Genomic DNA, 18,837 nt, shown 5'->3' with positions numbered 1-18,837 from the left:
AGAACTGAGCACAATACTCCAAGTGGGGTCTGACCAAGGTCCTATATAGCTGCAACATTACCTCTCCGCTCCTAAATTCAATTCCACGATTGATGAAGCCCAATACACCGTACACCTTCTTAACCACAGAGTCAACCTGCGCAGCTGCTTTGAGTGTCCTATGTACTCGGACCCCAAGATTCCTCTGATCTTCCACACTGCCAAGAGTCTTACCATTAATACTATATTCTGCCATCATATTTGACCTACCAAAGTGAACCACTTCACACTTATCTGGGTTGAACTCTATCTGCCACGTCTCAGCCCAGTTTTGCATCCTATCAATGTCCCGCTGTAACCTCTGACAGCCCTCCACTCTATCCACAACACCTCCAACCTTTGTGTCATCAGCAAACTTACTAACCCATCCCTCCACTTCCTCATCCAGGTCATTTATAAATGTCACGAAGAGTAAGTGTCCCAGAACAGATCCCTGAGGCGCCCCACTGGTGACCGACCTCCATTCAGAATATGACATGGTGGAATGCAGACAAAATGCCTTTTAAGATACGTAAAAAGCGATATTTAATAAATTTCAACATTAAGATAAATGACTTGAAAACACACTTGAATGATTAAAAGATTATAACTTGCTATTTTTTCAGTGCTGCAGAATATTTATTATAGATTTGGGAAGGTCATAGAATAATACAGCACAGAAGCAGGGCCTTCGGCCCATCTAGTCCATGCTGAACCTTTTAAATTGTCTAATCCCATCGACCTGCAGCAGAACCATAGCTCTACCATCCATGTACCTATCAAAACATCTCTTAAATTTGAAATTAAGCTCATATCCACCACTTGCACTGGCAGCTCGTTCCATCCTCACACGACCTTCCAAGTGAAAGAGTTTGCCCTCATGTTCCCCTTCAACTTTTCACCTTTCACCCTTAACCCATGACCTCCAGTTATCGCTCCACCCAACCTCAGTGGAAAAAGCCTGCTTGCATTTACCCTATCTGTAGGCCTCATCATTTTACATACCTCTATCAAATCTCCTCTCAATCTTCTGCGTTCCAAGGAATAAAGTCCTGACCCGCTCAATCTTGCTATTTTTCATTGCCTATTACAGCTTTGAGAAAGGCTGACTTTGACATGTTCTGCCGAAGTCACAACTGTAGACAAATGGTGAATTTCTCTGTTTTTTATGTGGCATATTTTATCACTTAACCTATCATTTGACCACTAAGCTTATTACAAAGTGAAAAATTTCCTTTTTATCTTTTTATTCCTCATTCAAAGGAGTGAGGAACATATGTCCCACATCTGGCCGTTGTACTATTTGCTTTAAAGTCAGTTTTTATTAATCTATTTCAGTGTTCCACCCAAGATGCCTACAATAAATTAGCTTTGAAATTATAATGCAGCATTTTAGTTTGTTGACGAAGTTAACTAAGATAGTGGTGCCATTAGCATGTGCCTCTAATGCTCGTAAATACCAGACCAGATGTGTAGATCTGCGCAAACCGGAACAAAAATTATCAATGACATGCTTCCATTTCCTTGATCTTTGGCATCTTTTGGAGCTGTTTGCAAGCTGTGGCCTTTCAGCACATCTTTTTAATTTGCTGCAGTCTTCACAAAAAAGGCTGTTTTTTTTTTGCTTTTTTTTTGGGACTATTTCTCCTTCCTTTAGCCGTGGATGCTCATTGTTCATGGCCCCGGGGTTAGTTGAAATGGCTTGCAGATCACTGAGGCTGTGTGGGTTGGGGATTGCAGGAAAAGAGGGTGATCGAGGGGTTGGGATGGAGAATTAGCCAGGACTCTAATTCCTCCTTCCATAGGGTAGGACACATAGCTCACACATGGTGAATAAAAGGTTATAGAGAATCAGCTTTTTTCATCAAGTACATTTACATATACAGTAGATTCCAGTTAATTGGTCCATTGGTTAATCAGGGCAGCTGCTTATTTGGGACTACTCTTACAAAACAAAAACTAATTGAGAAAATATGCGGAGTTCCTTTTGTTCATGTGGGACACTATGCCACTTAACTGGGACAGGAGGCTTTTGCTGAACCGTTTCTTACTAGTATCAATCACCTGTACCTGCTTGGCTGTTAGACACTACACCACGCTTAGAGCAAACAGCTTTTAAATAGCGTCAATTGTGTGTGTTCATATTCAAAAATCAGTGATTTTTTTGTCACTGATAGATGTGATTAAGCAGTAAGAAAATTCAGAACTGGTTTTCTCTCTGTGGTTTCAAGCATTCAGGCTTGGAGATGCCAGGAGTGAAAATGAAACAATTTCACTACTTCAACAAGTTAGGAACTACGAAGAATTGGAAGGTATCAACAATCATCTTGAATGTTACAATGCAAATGAAGATTTAGGCAATGCATCGTCAAATGCATTGTATGAAGGCAGCCCATTATCTGCTCGAGATGTCTGCATTGATTTTGTTCTTTTACAGTCAATCAAAAGAATCTGGATGAATTCCTCTGTCAATAACTATTAGGAACTAATACACAGTTTTATAGTACCATATTAGTGGTGTTCTGATTTATTCTGTACTTCATTTAAATACATAATTTGTTATTCATTTAAACAATAATCTGTTTTTTTAAAATATGTTTTTAACTATGGTCTGCTCTTTATCAAATTACCGTATTGCTTTGCACTGTTGTAACTATATGTTATAATTATGTGGTTTCGTCAGTTTTAGTCTTAGTTTGTCCTATGTTTCTATGATATCTTTCTGGAGGAACATTGTATCATTTTTTAATGCATGCATTTCTAAATGACAATAAACAAGGACTGAGTGTCCTCATAGTCTAATAATCTAATAACTATTTCCATGAAACTTTGGCTATTTGGGCAGCTCCATAATGGGGCCAAAATGTAGTAGTCCACTGTATTAGAACTTTGCTATGGTGTGTTGGCATGACATGGAACAAAAAAAAACCTTCAATTATAATGAATAAAGAAGTTAAATGAAATTAAAGTCAGAGGTTAAAGTATGGATATGGATTAAAATGAGGATAAATACATAAATAGCAGAATGTACTTACAATGTAATCATCATTATAAAATGTGTTTAAAATGTCTACAGTGCAGAACCTTGATTGGGGTAATAGATGGAGGGGGTCAGGGTGGCTATCTAGAATGGTCAACCAGATTAATTTGCTGAGGAAAGAAACTTTTAAGAAAGTCTGAGGTTTTTGTTTTAATAGACCTATCGTACTTCCCAGAAAGAGGAGGGGCACTGGGGGAGATGATAAGCAGGTAAATGTAGAGATAAGTGGGGAATGGAAGATGAGTTAAGGGGAAGAGGGACTACTACTAAAATTTAGAGATATCAACATTCATGCCGCTAAGTTGGAGGCTAGCCTGATGGAATACAGGCATTGCTCCTCCAACCTGAGAGTCAGCTCATTGTGGCAGTAGAAGAGATTGGGGATTGGAATTAAAACTGGGTCCTGCTTGTAAACTGCATCTTCATCGAGTTTGCTTTCACCTGAGTGAACTTTCCGCAGACTGTACACATGCATGGTTTCTTGGGGGTAACATTGCTCCTGTAGTATCAGCCTAGGCGGAGAAACAATAGGTGTTATCCTTAGTTATAACGTGGGTAGTGGCCCAGGGTCAAACATTCAGAGCTGGCAGTGCCTTAATGATACAGGAGCTGCCTTTTGGATATGATCTTAAATGTGCAACCGTTGCTCTCGTGGGTGGATACTAATAGTCTCTCTTCTATGCTTGACAGGGAAGATACAGTATCCTCTATGCGTGACAGGGTCCGTCTGTCTAGGACCAGGGGTCACTGACTCAAAGAAGGTGTTAGACTTCCAGGATGGAGAAGAGAAACACACGCAAAATGCTGAAGGAATTCAGCATGTCAGGCAGCATCTACGGAAATGAATAAACAGTTGACATTTTGGGCCGAGACCCTTCGAGAAGGAAAGAAGAAGACACCAGAATTAAAAGGTTGCGGGGGAGGGGAATGAGGCTAGCTGGAAGGTGATAGGTGAAACGAGGTGGGCGGGAAAGGTCAAGGGCTGGAGCAGAAGATATGTGATAGGAGAGGAGAGTGGGAAGGGAAGGAGGAGGGGACACAAGGGGTTGTAATAGGTAAATGAGAAGAGTTGAAAGGTCAGAGTGGGGAATACAGGAAGAGGGGAGGAAGGGAATTCTATTACTGGAAGGAGAAATCAATATTCATGCCATCAGGTTGGAAGCTACCCAGATGGAATAGAAGGAATTGCCCCTCCATCGCGACACGAGAGGAGGCCGTGGATTGACATGTCAGAATGCGAACGGGAATCAGAATTAAAATGTTTGGCCACCAGGAAGTTCCACTTGGTGCGGATGCAGCAGAGGAGCAGAGGTGCTCAACGAAGTGGTCCCCCGAATTACAACAGGTCTTACTAAAGTAGAGGAGGCTGCCTCGGGAGCACCGGACACAATGGAAAAAGTTGTCTTCACGCAGAGGGCCTTTCAGAGGCTCGACTCGGCTGTACTGTGGCGCTGAGTATATTCAAGATGGCAAACCACTTATTTTCGCTATTAAGGGAATCAAAGGATATGGGAACAGAGCAGGAAAGTGGTTCTGAGGTAAAAGATCAAAGATTATCCTCATTTGTCATATGTACATCAAAACACACAGAGAAATACGTTGTTTGCGTCAACGACCAACACGGTCCAAGGAGGTGCAGGTGGCAGCTCACAAGTATCTCCCTGCTCCCGGCGCCAACACAGAATGCTCACAACTTACTAACCAGAACGGTGCGTCTTTGGAATGTCTGAGGACAGCAAAGCAGCTGGAGGAAAGCCATGCTGTCATGGGGAGATTGGAAAAACTCCTCACACACAGCAGGGAGCTCTGAAACCCGGGCCGCTGGTGCTGAAAAGCATTACACTAACAGCGACGCTATCACGTCGCTCATCTCAGCAGCCATGATCTTGCTGAACACTGAGCCTCCCGCCCCGCTTGTATTCCTTCTGATCTCAAGGCACTGTTTTGGAACAGTGGAGATATTCCTCGGTCTCCTGGTCAATGGCTGCCCCTCCAAACACCTTGGCTATTCATTATCACACTCACTGTACACACATTGGCATTGTTTTTACTCGAAAACAATGATCACTCTACAAAAGTACTTCATTAGCTGAAAAAAATACACTTTATTAGATACACCTGCTCACCTGCTTGTTAATACAAATATCTAACCAGACAATCATGTGGCAGCAACTCAATGCATAAAAGCACGCAGACATGGTCAAAAGGTTCAGTTGTTGTTCAGACCAAACATCAGCTTGGGGAAGAAATGTGATCTAAATGACTTTGACTATGGAATGACTGCTGGTGCTAGATGGGGTGGTTTGATCTCCTGGGATTTTCATGCACAGCCATCTCTAGAATTTACGGAGAATGGTGAGAAAAATAAAAAGCATTCACTGGGGAAAACACCTTGTTAGTGAGAGAGGTCAGAGGAGACTGGTTCAAGCTGACAGGAAGGTGACAGTCTCAAATAATCATGCATTACTACAGTGGTGTGCAGAAGAGCATCTCTGAACGCACAATAAATCGGACCCTGTAATGGAAGGGCACAGCAGCAGAAGATCACACTGGCTTCCGCTCCTGTACCTAATAAAGTGGCCACTGAGTATATATTGTCATATCCCAAATACATTACAAATATGCTTGTCTTTCCAACAGCCAATTAATTAGTCAGCCCTGACATGAAAGGGGAGAGTATTAATGGAGGGATACCAATCATTAACTTTCAGATTAACTAGTTCAATGCAGATAAGGTTAATGATTAATCCCAATGATTTAAGATGCTTTTTTATTTACAGGCTTCCTTCTATTTCTCAGCCAAGCAGTATCCATTCTGTTTTCTTATGTCTGGACGAGTGAGTGCGATGATTTATTGAAGAAGACAGATGTATCGGATTCCCCTGTTCTATCTTTACCAGTGAATGATCCCTAGAGAGGGAGGGCCTTGTCTCTTTAATCTTTTCCCTACCAATGCTTTTCCAGTACGGTTTCCCCAATAGATGTGACATTGAGTAGCTCCTAGAATGTTGTGACTTGCAGTGAAATTAAGTTCACCATCTAAATTTCACCACATTAAGCATGAGGGTTCATCAAAGCTACCAGCAGCAGGCGATGGATTTTTTGCATGTGGTTGATCCGGGTGGAAGAGTATGTATCATTTGTCAGAATCAGCTTTATTGCCACTAACTTCAGTCGTGAAATGTGTTGTTTTGTGGCAGCAGTACAGTACAGGCATAATAAATTACTACAAGTTACAGTAAATAAATAGATAGACCATAAGACCATAAGATATAGGAACAGAATTAGGCCAGTTGGCCCATCGAGTCTGCAGAGCACGCATGGTAGATAGATAGATAAATAAATAATAAATGATTTTATGTATTGCACTAAACAAAAACACATCTCATGACATATGTGAGTGATGATAAACCTGATTTTGATTTGGGGTTCTACTGTGGACTGAGAGTGGGAAGGGGGCATGGAGAGGGGAATCATGGTTGGGAAAAGGGGAAGGGAGAAGGGAGGGAGCGGAAAGCACCAGGAAGACATTCTGTAAGGATCAATAAACCAATTGATTTGGAATCAAATGACCTTGCCTGGTGTCTGAGGGCTGGGTGTGTCTGCACCCACACCAACCCCACCCCAGCACTCCTCTGCAATCTGTTCCACACCCCTCCCATGGCGCTCCACCCTCTCTGTTTCAACACTCTTTGCTCCCGCCAGACTTGCAAACCGTTCTCTGCTCCATGTCTCCATGTTGATAAATACAGTACTGTGTGCAAAAGTCTTAGGCACCCTAGCTACAGTATATATATATATGCCTAAAACTTTTGTAAAGGACCGTAGATAAATAGATGGATGGACAGATGGGCAGGTGGATAGATAGAGAGATAGATAAATAGCACAAATGAGGAATAGTGGGGTAGTATCCATCTGTAATATTTGCAGCTCAAGTATAACTTCCCAGCTGTTTTGCTGTCAATGAAGATTCTGCAAAAATGGTGGATAGTCGAGTCACTTTATTGATGGGTTGTGCTCTCACTGGGGTGTGTGTGTGTGTGTAATGGGGTGGGGGGAGGCCACATTTTTGTTTCAACCCCTCACCCCAAAAGTATAATTTCTGCAATTATTAACTCCAAAACAATTATAGATTGAGACAGATTTTATAGGATCGTGGGAACGGCACTCAATAGGAGACAATATGACAAAGTAACTTGGGATGATTTTTATACGCTGAATTATCTCTGAATACATTTGCAGTCTGTGTGATGTGGGGCGAGTAGAAATGCCGACAATGATTGCAAGGCTGAAATGCAATGAATGCATGAAAGTAATTTCCAACAGGAGATCGGTGTATGCTCGATTTTCACATGTTTGGACATTCCGTAGTTTTAACAAAAGGTCATCGCCTTGAGGTAACAGCTCTGTTTTGTTCTCTCCACAAGAGCTGCCTGGTCTGCTGAGCTTTTCCATTACCTTCCATTTTTATCTCAGCTTTGCAGCATCTGCAGTGGTTTGTATTGGTATCGACTAGTGTGGAACTTGCTGGGGAATCTGTCTGCTGAGAGGAAGGTCACAGTCTGAGGAATGCTGCCCTAACACTGTAAGCTGATCTTGTACTTCACCAGGTACCATTGTTGTTGTTTCAATTACTGACTGCCTTCTAGAGAGCGCGATGTCGAGACGATAATCTGATACGTTTAATGTGGTCACCTCTCATTCTACTGACCAGCTTTCGATCCTTCCACGAGGGACCTCCCTCTCGTCACCAGAATCACTGCCGTCGATCTACACTGTGCCTCCCCCGAGACGATGCCTTCAGCAACTTCATCAGCCACATTCTAACCTCCATCACGACACCAGTGGAATTTCACAGCCTTCGTCTCCGGTCCCGGTGAGCATTAAGAAGTTCCTTTCAGTCTACATTGGCGCCACGAATATGGGCTAGCGTGATGCTATTACAGCTCGGGGCGTCGGAGTTCGGAGTTAAATTCCACTGTCCTCTGTAAGAATCTTTGTACATTCCTTCCTACCAATCTACCTCCTTCTTGATTACGGCCATCAAGAAAGAAGCACAGGAGCCTGAAGACACACACTCAATGGTTCAGGAACAGCTTCTTCCCCTCTGCCATCAGATCTCTGAATGGACATCGAACCCATGAACACTACCTCACTACTTTTTAATTTCTATTTTTGCACATTTTTTTCTATTATTATGTTTTACAATGTACTGCTGCTGCAAAGACAACACATTTCATGCCACATGCTGGCTGGTTATATTAAACACAATTCTGATTTTGATTCCTGTGCGCGCATGGGTTTTACTCCGGGTGCTGCTGTTTCCTCCCACAGTTCAGAGATGCACCATTTAGTAGGTTAAATGGTCATTGTAAATTGTCTTCTGATTAGGCTCAGGTTGGATCGGGAGACCGCTAGGCGGCTTGGATTTTTGGACTGGAAGGGCATGTTCCATACTGTATCTCTGAATAAATTAGGATCAAAGAATAGTCAGGCTTAGACTGCATATGGCCAGGTAACGTACACATACATCAGCTCCAGTGCAGTCGTCACCATCATCGTGCAAGCTGAACTGTAGGGTCAGGCATTTGCAGGATGGGCTTGGCTCGGAGCCAACAGTGCCTGGCCCACCATCTGCGTGATTACAACTGAATGCCTCTTAGTCAGAATTCCACCAAAGTATTGCACTAGAGGTCGTCGTTGATCAGTAGACCATCTGATCATGCGCATGGCTTTACGTGATGGGTAAGGGCTGGGACACCTCTCTATCGTACACGAAACTGACTTCATGAACGCAATGCAAAAGGAGACAAAAGCACTCAAGAAACCTGGCACTATCCCCTTTGGGCTGAGAAGATTAAAGAAAAGATTAGCTTTATTTGTCACACATATACCACAACATACAGTGATAAATGTCGCCTGCGTCAAATCAGATCAGGGAGGACTATACTTCTGGTGCCTATGTACCATGCTCACAACTCACCAACTTACTAACACTAACCTGTACGCCTTTGGAATTTGGGAAGACACCAAAGCACCCAGAGGAGACCCATGTGGTCACAAGGAGAAGGAACAAACTCCTTTGCAGACAGCGGCAGGCATCAAACGCCACTTTTCCAGCCGGTGCTGTAAAGCATTATTCTAACTGTACAGCCAGTCATCACCAAGTCTCACTATTCACTGTTGCTTCAAGGTGTGCTAGCTTAGAGCAACTCACTGACCTTACTCTGTTGCCATCTCCAGCTCCGTAACCCCAGCAGAAAGTGAACAATAAGGAATCTGCTGGAAGATCTCAGTGGCTCAGGCAACATCTGTGGGTTGAAAGGAATTGTCCCGTCTCTGTCAATAATTCCTTTATTCCTATAGACGCTGCTCGACCTGCTGAAATCTTCCAGCAGAGTGTTTGTTGCTCCAGGCTCCAGCATCTGCAGCCTCTGGTCAAAGAACACTGAGGCTGTCTACAAGAAAGGTCAGAGCCGTCTCTATTTCCTGAGGAGACTGAGGTCCTTTAACATCTGCCGGACGATGCTGAAGATGTTCTACGAGTCTGTGGTGGCCAGTGCGATCATGTTTGCTGTTGTGTGCTGGGGCAGCAGGCTGAGGGTGGCAGACACCAACAGAATCAACAAACTCATTCATAAGGCCAGTGATGTTGTGGGGATGGAACTGGACTCTCTGACGGTGGTGTCTGAAAAGAGAATGCTGTCCAAGTTGCATGCCATCTTGGACAATGTCTCCCATCCACTACATAATGTACTGGGTGGGCACAGGAGTACATTCAGCCAGAGACTCATTCCACCGAGATGCAGCACAGAGCATCATAGGAAGTCATTCCTGCCTGTGGCCATCAAACTTTACAATTCCTCCCTTGGAGGGTCAGACATCCTGAGCTAATAGGCCGGTCCTGGACTTATTTCATAATTTACTGGCATAATTTACATATTACTATTTAACTATTTATGGTTCTATTACTATTTATTACTTATGGAGCAACTGTAACGAAAACCAATTTCCCCCGGGATTAATAAAGTATGACTATGACTATGTCTATGACTATGACTATGACTGTTATGTCTCCTGAGTAGTGAGCTAAGGAATCATCTTCTCTTCACACTTCACAGGGTAAATCAGGCCTCTGCTGACCTCTGCTTTGTTGCTGTGGGTCAAAATGCAGGAATTCTCTCCCGGACCACTCTGTCTGTGGGAAGACTACAGGCAGTGAAAAAGTCTACCCACACCACTGGCTTCTCGGCAGCTATGTAACATTGCCAAATCACCTAGTAGAACCCTATTCTGTTGAGAGACATAAAACATAGATCAACACAGCACAGTGCAAGCCCTTCAGCCCACAATGCTGTGCCAACCCTCTAACCTACTCCAAGATCAATCTAACCCTTCCCTCCCACAGTTTTCTTTCATCCATGTGCCTGAGGGTCTCTTAAATGTTCCTGATATATCCTTTTCTACCACCACTGCTGGCAGTATCAATGCCCTTACCACTCTTTGTGTATGAAAACCTACCTCTGATATCCACCCCCTCGCTATACTTTCTTCCAATCCTCTTAAAATTATGTCCTCCCATATAAGCTATTTCCTTCCTGGGAAATAGTCCCTGGCTGTCCACTCGATTTATGCCTCTTACCATCTCGTACATCTCTGTCAAGTCACCCCTTATTCTCCTTTGCTCCAAAAAGAAAATCCCTAGTTTGCTCAATCTTTCCTCATAAGACACGCTCACTAATCCAGGCAGCATCCTGGTAGATCTCCCCTGCATCCTCCGTAAATCTGCCACATCCTCCTATAATGAGGCTCCCTGAACTGAGCACGATACTCCAAGTGTGGTCTAACCAGAGTTTTATAGAGCAACAACATCACCTCGTGGCTCTCGAACTTAATCTGCAGGCATGGGTTTGATTCTCATCAAAGCAGAGCTGGGCTTGAATCCAAAAGGATTAAATTCAAAATCTTAAATAAATATGAATATTGGAAACCAATGGTTGTCGGAAAACCACCCAATTGTAATAAAACCCCTTTTGATTCACTAGTCATGTTCAGGAAAGGAAGTAAGACGTAGCACACTGATCCATAAAGCATAGGAACAGGCCCTTCAGCCCATCATGTACTGTACTAGTTAAGATTATAACACCTAATTCCTTCTTCCTGCACATGGTCCACATCCATCAATTCTCTGCATATTCATGTGACTCTGTAAGAGCCCCTTAAACACCTCTGTCTCCATTGCCACCCCTGGCAGGACATTCCAGACACCCACACCTCTCTTTTGAACTTTCCCTCTCTGGGGTCTAATCAGAGTTTTATAAATCTAAAATCCACAGACATCCCTTCTAGTCTACATTGTTACCCCAGATCTGCCACTCTTGTTGGTTCTTACTTGCATCCACAGCTGAGGGGCAATTAGGGATGGGCAAAAGATGCCCACCTACCCACACACCATGTGAGCAAACAAGCTCTTTATGAACACGGACTGGTTAAGAAACTATGGCACCAAAACTAGTTCTATGAAAGGCAAACTCTTGTGTGGGATTAAATGACAAAGGGAACTCCCTCTCATCTTCTACAAGAGGCTGATGCAAAGCCTTGTCCGAAGAAGTCTACTGTTCATTCCCCTCCTTGGATGTTGTCTGACCTGCTGAGTTCTTTCAGCCTTTTGTGTTTACAAAAATTCTCATGCATTCAGCAATCTGAATAAGAGTAGACCATTTGGCTCCTCTAGCCTGTCCCAGTATTCAGTATGATCACAGCCATTCTACCCTTAGCTCTCAACTACTCTACTGTGCCATTACACAAAGCTCTCAATTCTCCATTTTCCAAGATATATCCACTCTGTACTACCTCCATTGACCATAAGACATAAGAACAGAATCAAGCCATTCAGCCCACTGTTCTAGCAACTTACTGGGGATAAGTTCACCATGGGACTGTGGCTTAAGTTTGAGGAAGGAACCTCCCTGCCACTTTAGCATATCATCCATTGATTTTGGGATGGGATTTCTTCCTGATTCCGGTGATGACATTGTCAATTCACTTCCAGGTACCAGTTTCCACCGGACCACAGGGATCAATTTTATAGAATAAAATACTGCGTCTCTGACACACACCGCTGTACTTTCCCCATAATAATAGGCTGCTATATTCTTGCCTTTTCAGTTGAAGCTCACCTGGATAAAATATGCAGTTTTAACCAGCTACAATCAGTCTTCTTCCTTATTGTGAACCACAGTCCCTTGTGACACAAATGGGAGAGGTAAGTTAATCTTCCTTAACGTTCTTTAATTGGTGGGGTGACATCAGAGATATTTAGTATTAGGTGCCTGCGATTCTGCCAGTGATCCATTAGTGTAAATGAATTCTCTTCTCGATTATGATGGTCTTTCCTTCAAGTGGAAAATGTGTCCATCAGTTCAAGACTGTCAGAATTTGATGGTAGCGCGCAAGACCGAGGGACAAACTATGCCGTTAACCTTTCATTTAACATTTTTTGCACATGCTTTAATTGTTAAAACTGCTGCCTGATAATTGCGCTTGGCGGTACAGCAGTTTCTCGAATCCAGGGCTACTGGGTTTTTGTGTTCCAGCTCTTCAGATTGTAACCAGCTTAGAGTCCCTAATGATAAACACCAGATATGTTTGGCGCATGATGCAGGCTGCCATACACACCATGTATTAATTTTATGTGCTTCATGAAAGGATTTAGGTCACGGAACATTCCAGCAGAGTACAGGCCTTTCGGCCCATGATGTTGTGCCAGCCTTTTAATGTACTCCAACATCAATCTAAAGACTAAATCTAAACAAATCCGTTCTTTTGCGCCAATGACCAACACAGGGCATGGATGTGCTGTGGGCTGGTGGCAAGTGTTGCCATGCTTCCAAGGCCAACATAGTATGCCCATGACTCACCAACACTAACAGTAGGAGCCATGTATTCTCTGTTGTGCATTTATTATGATAATTAGTCACATTGATGGGGCATGGTAAGAGAGAAGGAAATAATTTACACCTTCATGCTTATTTTGTGGCAGTTTGTAGCTTGGGACCGCTGAGGTCATATCTTTGCTGATCGCTGAGATAACGCTCAATAATGCTTGATTGTATGTTTGCTAATTACTAATAAAGGATCAGATAGGGAATTCTTCTCTTTGGAGCAATCATTGGAGCTGTGGGGTGTCACACAGGTATGACAACTCCATGGGGGTCACAGGCTGGCAGCAATTGTTTTGTTTAGATCAATTTTGCCACTACACCAGCCCTCACCATATGTCGTTGGAATGTGGGAGGAAACCAGAGCACCTGGAGGAAACCCAAGCGGTCACCATGAGAATGTATAAACTCCTTACAGACTGTGGTGGAGATTGAACCCAGATCAGTGAGCACTGGCACTGTAAAGCATAGTGTTAGCCACTACACTACCGTACCACTCAACCTAACACCTTCTTCCCACCTAGCCCTCCATTTTTCTTTCGTGAATGTGTCAATCTAAGATGTTTTAAAATGTCCCTAATGTACCTGCCTCTACTTCCTGCAAGGAGGTGCGTTCCAGACACCCACCACTCTCAATGTAAAGAACTTATCTCTGATATCCCCTTATACTCTCCTCCAATTATTTTCAAATTATGTCCGGCAGAAGTGGTTGAGGCAGATTCGATGTTGTCATTTAAAGTTAAATTGGACAACTATATGGACAGGAAAGGAATGGAGGGTTATGGGCTGAGTGCAGGTCAGTGGGAATAGGTGAGAGTAAGCATTCAGCACGGACTAGAAGGGCCGAGATGGCCTGTTTCCATGCTGTAATTGTTATATGGTTATATATATGGTGAGATGGTTATGTCCTCAATATCAATCAAGTCCCAATCATTAAATATAATTTGGATCTGTGTGTGGATCACACTCCTTCAACTACACTGTGCAGATGCCAGGTACATGCAGTGAAGCTAAACACATCTTGCCGGTAATCGCCCAGAATTCACTTGCTCAGGGATATACTGGGCCACCCACGATATAGATTTAGGGTCACCTGTCCTCTGCAATGTGCTATCGCTCGGTTTGTATTTATATGATTTTTAAAAGTAAATTTACTGTGAAACGGCAGGAGACTGTACCACTTTGAGTAATTGAGTAATAGCCCAGCTCATGCCACGAGATGTCTCCAGCCTCCACTCTTAATTCGGACGGCTGAGCGTTCAAGGCCATCTCCAGAATATGAGCTCAGGAAAGTGGACTGATACTCTGGTGCTGTTCTGACACAGGGCTGCAGTATTGAAGGTGAATGCTTTCAGACCCATCGACTTGCCCTCCACAGCCGTCTGCAGCAATGAATTCCACAGATACATCACCCTCTGGCTGAAGAAATTCCTTCTCTTCTCTGTTCTGAAGGGACATCCTTGTATTGTGAGGCTGTGCCCTCTGGTCCTCAACACCCCCAGTATAGGAAACATCTTCTCCATGTCCACTCTAACTGGGCTTTTCAATATTCGATAGGTATCAATGAGATTCCCCTGCATTCTTCTGAACTCCGTTGAGTACACATCCAAAACCATCAAACACCCCTCATAATTAAACTGTTTCATTCCTGAGTTAACTCTTGTGGACCTGCTCTGTCCCGTCCAATGCCAGCATGTCCTTTCTCAAGCTAGAATTACACAGTGTTTACACTTCGGAAATTAAGCTGGCTGGTGGTGTGGTGGCATCTGGCCCGACTTGTGCACTTTCCATCCATGTTGGGTTGCGCGTCAAGCTAGCAACTCAGCAAGGCTGCCGTCCAACACGCCACAAGGCACGGAGAGGAACAACAGCAACGCCACTCCAGGAATGCTCCTCTGGCCGTACGTACCCTTGGAAACCCCTGGAGCAGTGACACAGTGGGAAGAACAGCTGCCTCACAGCACCAGAGACCCAGGCTCAATCCTCACCTCCAGGTTTGCCGTGGTGGAGTTTGCCTTGTAAACGAGTGGATTGGTACACTATATATTGCCACAAGAGTGTATGTGAGTGTTGAATCTGGGATGGGTGGGATGGGGATCGGAAAGAGGAGTAACAGCTATGGTGGGCAAGTCACTGGGTATATTTAAAGCAGAGGTTCTTAATTAGTCAGGGCATCATGGGTTATGGGGAGAAGGTAGGAGAATAGAGCTAAGAGGGATAATGAGTCAGCCATGATTGAATGGTGGAGCAAAGTTGATGGGCTGAATGGCCTAATTCTGCTCCTATGTCTTATGGCCTTAAAACTGAGCAGCGTAAACTGCTGATGGATTGTCAACACCTACTAGATAGGTTGAAAGGTGCTTTCCATGCCAAATGACTCTATAAATTCAAATTTCTCTTCCCATTGAAACCACTTGGTCTCCTTTATCTTGTTCCCAAGACTTTTCTCAATGATGCAAGAACATATTTGTGTCACTTCTGTCATCTGACAGACTTGAAATGGAAGGAGTGGGGCAGGAAATGATTACACGTTCCGTTGGCACACTTTGCAAATAGTTCCACCAGTGCCGGCCAGAAGAGTGCACGTTTGAATGTACTCTGAGTTTATTGAAGAGCGAAGCAATGCATTGTAGCCCTCACATGATTGCAAGCTGTATTGTAGTTAATATTTCAGTAATATTTGAGAAATATTATAAATATATTGTTTGATTAAGCATCCGTGTTAATTTACTTAATTCATAATGGGTTATATGTAACCGGGAGGGGGGGAGATGGCGGCACAACGGCAGCGCGCGCGGCCACTTCAGTGATGATGTCTGTTATTTGTCAAGTAGGGGGCCGTGCACAATTCTGATTTGATGGAGACAGACGTGAGAGCACGGAGGAACTTCTGGAATGCCCACTTCGCTGCCGCTGCTACTGTGTAGTAACCGGAATCTCCGGAGCTGAAGGCCCCGAAATCCTGGGCTTTGCACGTTTCAGCGGCCGGGGAGAGGTCGAAGGCGCTCGGCAGAGGATGGCGCTCGGGAGGCTGTATCGGAGGGGCTGGTCGGAAGCTCGAAGTTTTCGGACGGATAAACTCAGGGTTGGCTGTGGTCTGCTGCTTCCAAGATATTGTCAAGTTGACGGTGCCTGGAGGTTTATGGCAGGGAGTTTCTCCCTTTTGTCGCCTGCTATCGGGGACTCGGGAGTCGATCAACTCGGGACTTTGAGACTTTTTTTTACTGTGCCCATGGTCTGTTCTGTACCAAATTATGGTATTGCTTTGCACTGCTGTAACTATATGTTATAATTATGTGGTTCTGTCAGTGTTAGTCTTTGGTCTGTCCTGTTTTCTGTGATATCACTCCGGAGAAACATTGTATCATTTCTTAATGCATGTATGCATTTCTAAATGACAATAAAAGAGGACTGAGTGTTCTCATAATCTAAAAGTACGTGAATGGCATACGTCATTATGGCACCACATTATGTGTGAGCACCTACTAAAGAAAGAGAAATTAAGTACATGAGCTATTCCAAGCTTCTTTCGATTAGCTTCTGGAGTTATAAAACATAACACAAGCATACTTCTAGCAACACAGCAACTAGCCCTCCACTAAGTGCTTCTGAAGAGGAGCTACAATTGTGCCTGCAAGGTTGGGAAATCAGCTGTGCACCAGGCAGGACTCTTGCTCGCATTGCCTGACCGTACTTGCCACTGCAGCTGCCTGTCACGCACAAGGTTCAAGCAAAAAACGAGCAACTTGGACATACGGTGCATGTTACATGACATAAATAGCCAGAGTTGATCATTAACAGCCGGCCACTTGGCCCATTGTGTTCACGTCAGCTGACTAACTTAGCATTGGTATGGGTGTAGTTTATTATTGTCACGTGTACTGAGACCCAGTGAAAAGCTGGTCTTGCATACTGTTCACACTCACTGCATTGGGGTAGAACAAGGTAAAACAATATCAATGCAGAATAAAGTGCAACAGCTACAGAGAAAGTGCAGTGCAGATAAACAATAAAGTATAAGATCACAATGCGGTAGATTGTAGGGCCAAGAGTCTGTCTTATTGTACAAAAGTCCGTGGGATGGAAGCTGTCCTTGAGCCTGGTGACTCTTGGGAGGGGGAGAAGAGAGAGTTACAGAGTAGGTGGGGTCTGATTTTGTGAGAAGTCCATAGAGAGACGAATCCACAGGCAGGAGGTTAGTTTCCTTGACATGCTGCGCTCTGTCCACAACTCTCTGCAGTTCCTTGTGGGCAAGTGCAGGGTGGATGCCATATTAATCATGAAGTCCCGATGAAGGGTCTCTGTGGCAGAGAGCATTCAGTAAACACACTCCTTGCACACACGCATTTACACACACAAACGCTGCCTTGTATTTCTGCTGTCATTGCACTGAGAGTACGTGCTTCATGTCTTCCCCAGCATATTCTCATAATGGACCCTAAAGGACTGCTTTATGGTCACTTTCCCACCATACGTAGAGGAATATTTCATTTCTTTAGTAATGGGGATGTGTAAGTGTGTAAATGTTGTTTGTATACTGCAGTTAAGGACTGCCTTTTTTGTAACATGATCGTAACTAGTTTGGGTAATTAAAGATGGTATGTCCTGTTGCCTAATAAACGGGCTGATATCTCTCAGTGGGAGGGAGAACCCAGGGCTGCCAGAAGTTCACACTGGACTGTACAAAGCTTTTTACTCTGCTTTCTGGCAGTCATCTTTTTGTAAACATTGGCAGTTTTCTTCTCGCTATTTATGCTAATTTTTTGTAAGCGTGATTTTTGACACACCCAATAAACACCGTAAGCAACTCCAGCCATTTCCTTCTTTGGTCATAACCCACAGTTTAACAGTCTCGACCCGAAATGCTGACTGTTTGGTCATCTCCATAGACACTGCCTGACCTGCTGAGCTCCCCCAGCATTTTGTGTGTGTGTGTGTGTGTGTGTGTGTGTGTGTGTGTGTGTGTGTCTGTGTGTGTGTGTGTGTGTGTCTGTGTCTGTGTGTGTGTATGTGTGTGTGTGTGTCTGTGTGTGTGTGTATGTGTGTGTGTGCGTGTGTGTGTGTGTGTGTCTGTGTGTGTGTGTATGTGTGTGTGTGTGTGTGTGTGTGTGTGTGTGTGTGTGTGTGTGTGTGTGTGTGTGTGTGTGTTGCTCTGCATTTCCAGCATCTGCAGAATCCCCTGTGTGTACGATTTGAAATACTCAGCAGGTCAGACCATACCTGTGGGAAGTCTGGTAGAGTCCACGTTTCAGTTCAAAGATCTTTCCTCAGACGACGAAGGAGACAAGAAGAAATGTGTTAAGCTGCAAAGTGGATGAGGGAGAGCGATGTCTCCGACAGGGTAAAACTGGGGTACTGAGGACATAAACTATAAATAAAGTTATAGAACAGAGACCAGTACAGCACAGGAACAGGTCCTTTGGCCCACAATGCTGTACCAAACCATTTAAATGGCCAATTCAACCAATCCCTTCTGCATACCCAATGTTCATATCCTTCTAGTTCCCTCACATTCATGTCCCCGTTTAAACATCTCTTAAAAGACTCTAATGTATCGCCTCTATCACCACCCCAGGAAGCACATTCCAGGCAACCACCTTTCTCTGTGGAAAAAAACTTGCCCCTCACATCTCCTTTGAACTTACCACCTCTCACCTTAAATGCACGCCCTCAGGTGTATGAGGTTTCCATCCTGGGAAAAAGATAACTTTCTGTCTACTCTATCTATAACTCTCATAATCTTATAAACCTCTATCAGATCTCCCCTCAGCCTCTGGTGTTCCAAGTTTGTCCAGGCACTCATTATCTGGTTATTGAGAGAGTGGGAGCAATTAGAGA

Source organism: Mobula hypostoma, chromosome 25, assembly GCF_963921235.1.
Source record: "Mobula hypostoma chromosome 25, sMobHyp1.1, whole genome shotgun sequence".
NCBI lineage: Eukaryota > Metazoa > Chordata > Chondrichthyes > Myliobatiformes > Myliobatidae > Mobula > Mobula hypostoma.
Note: the sequence above shows the minus strand (reverse complement) of the source record.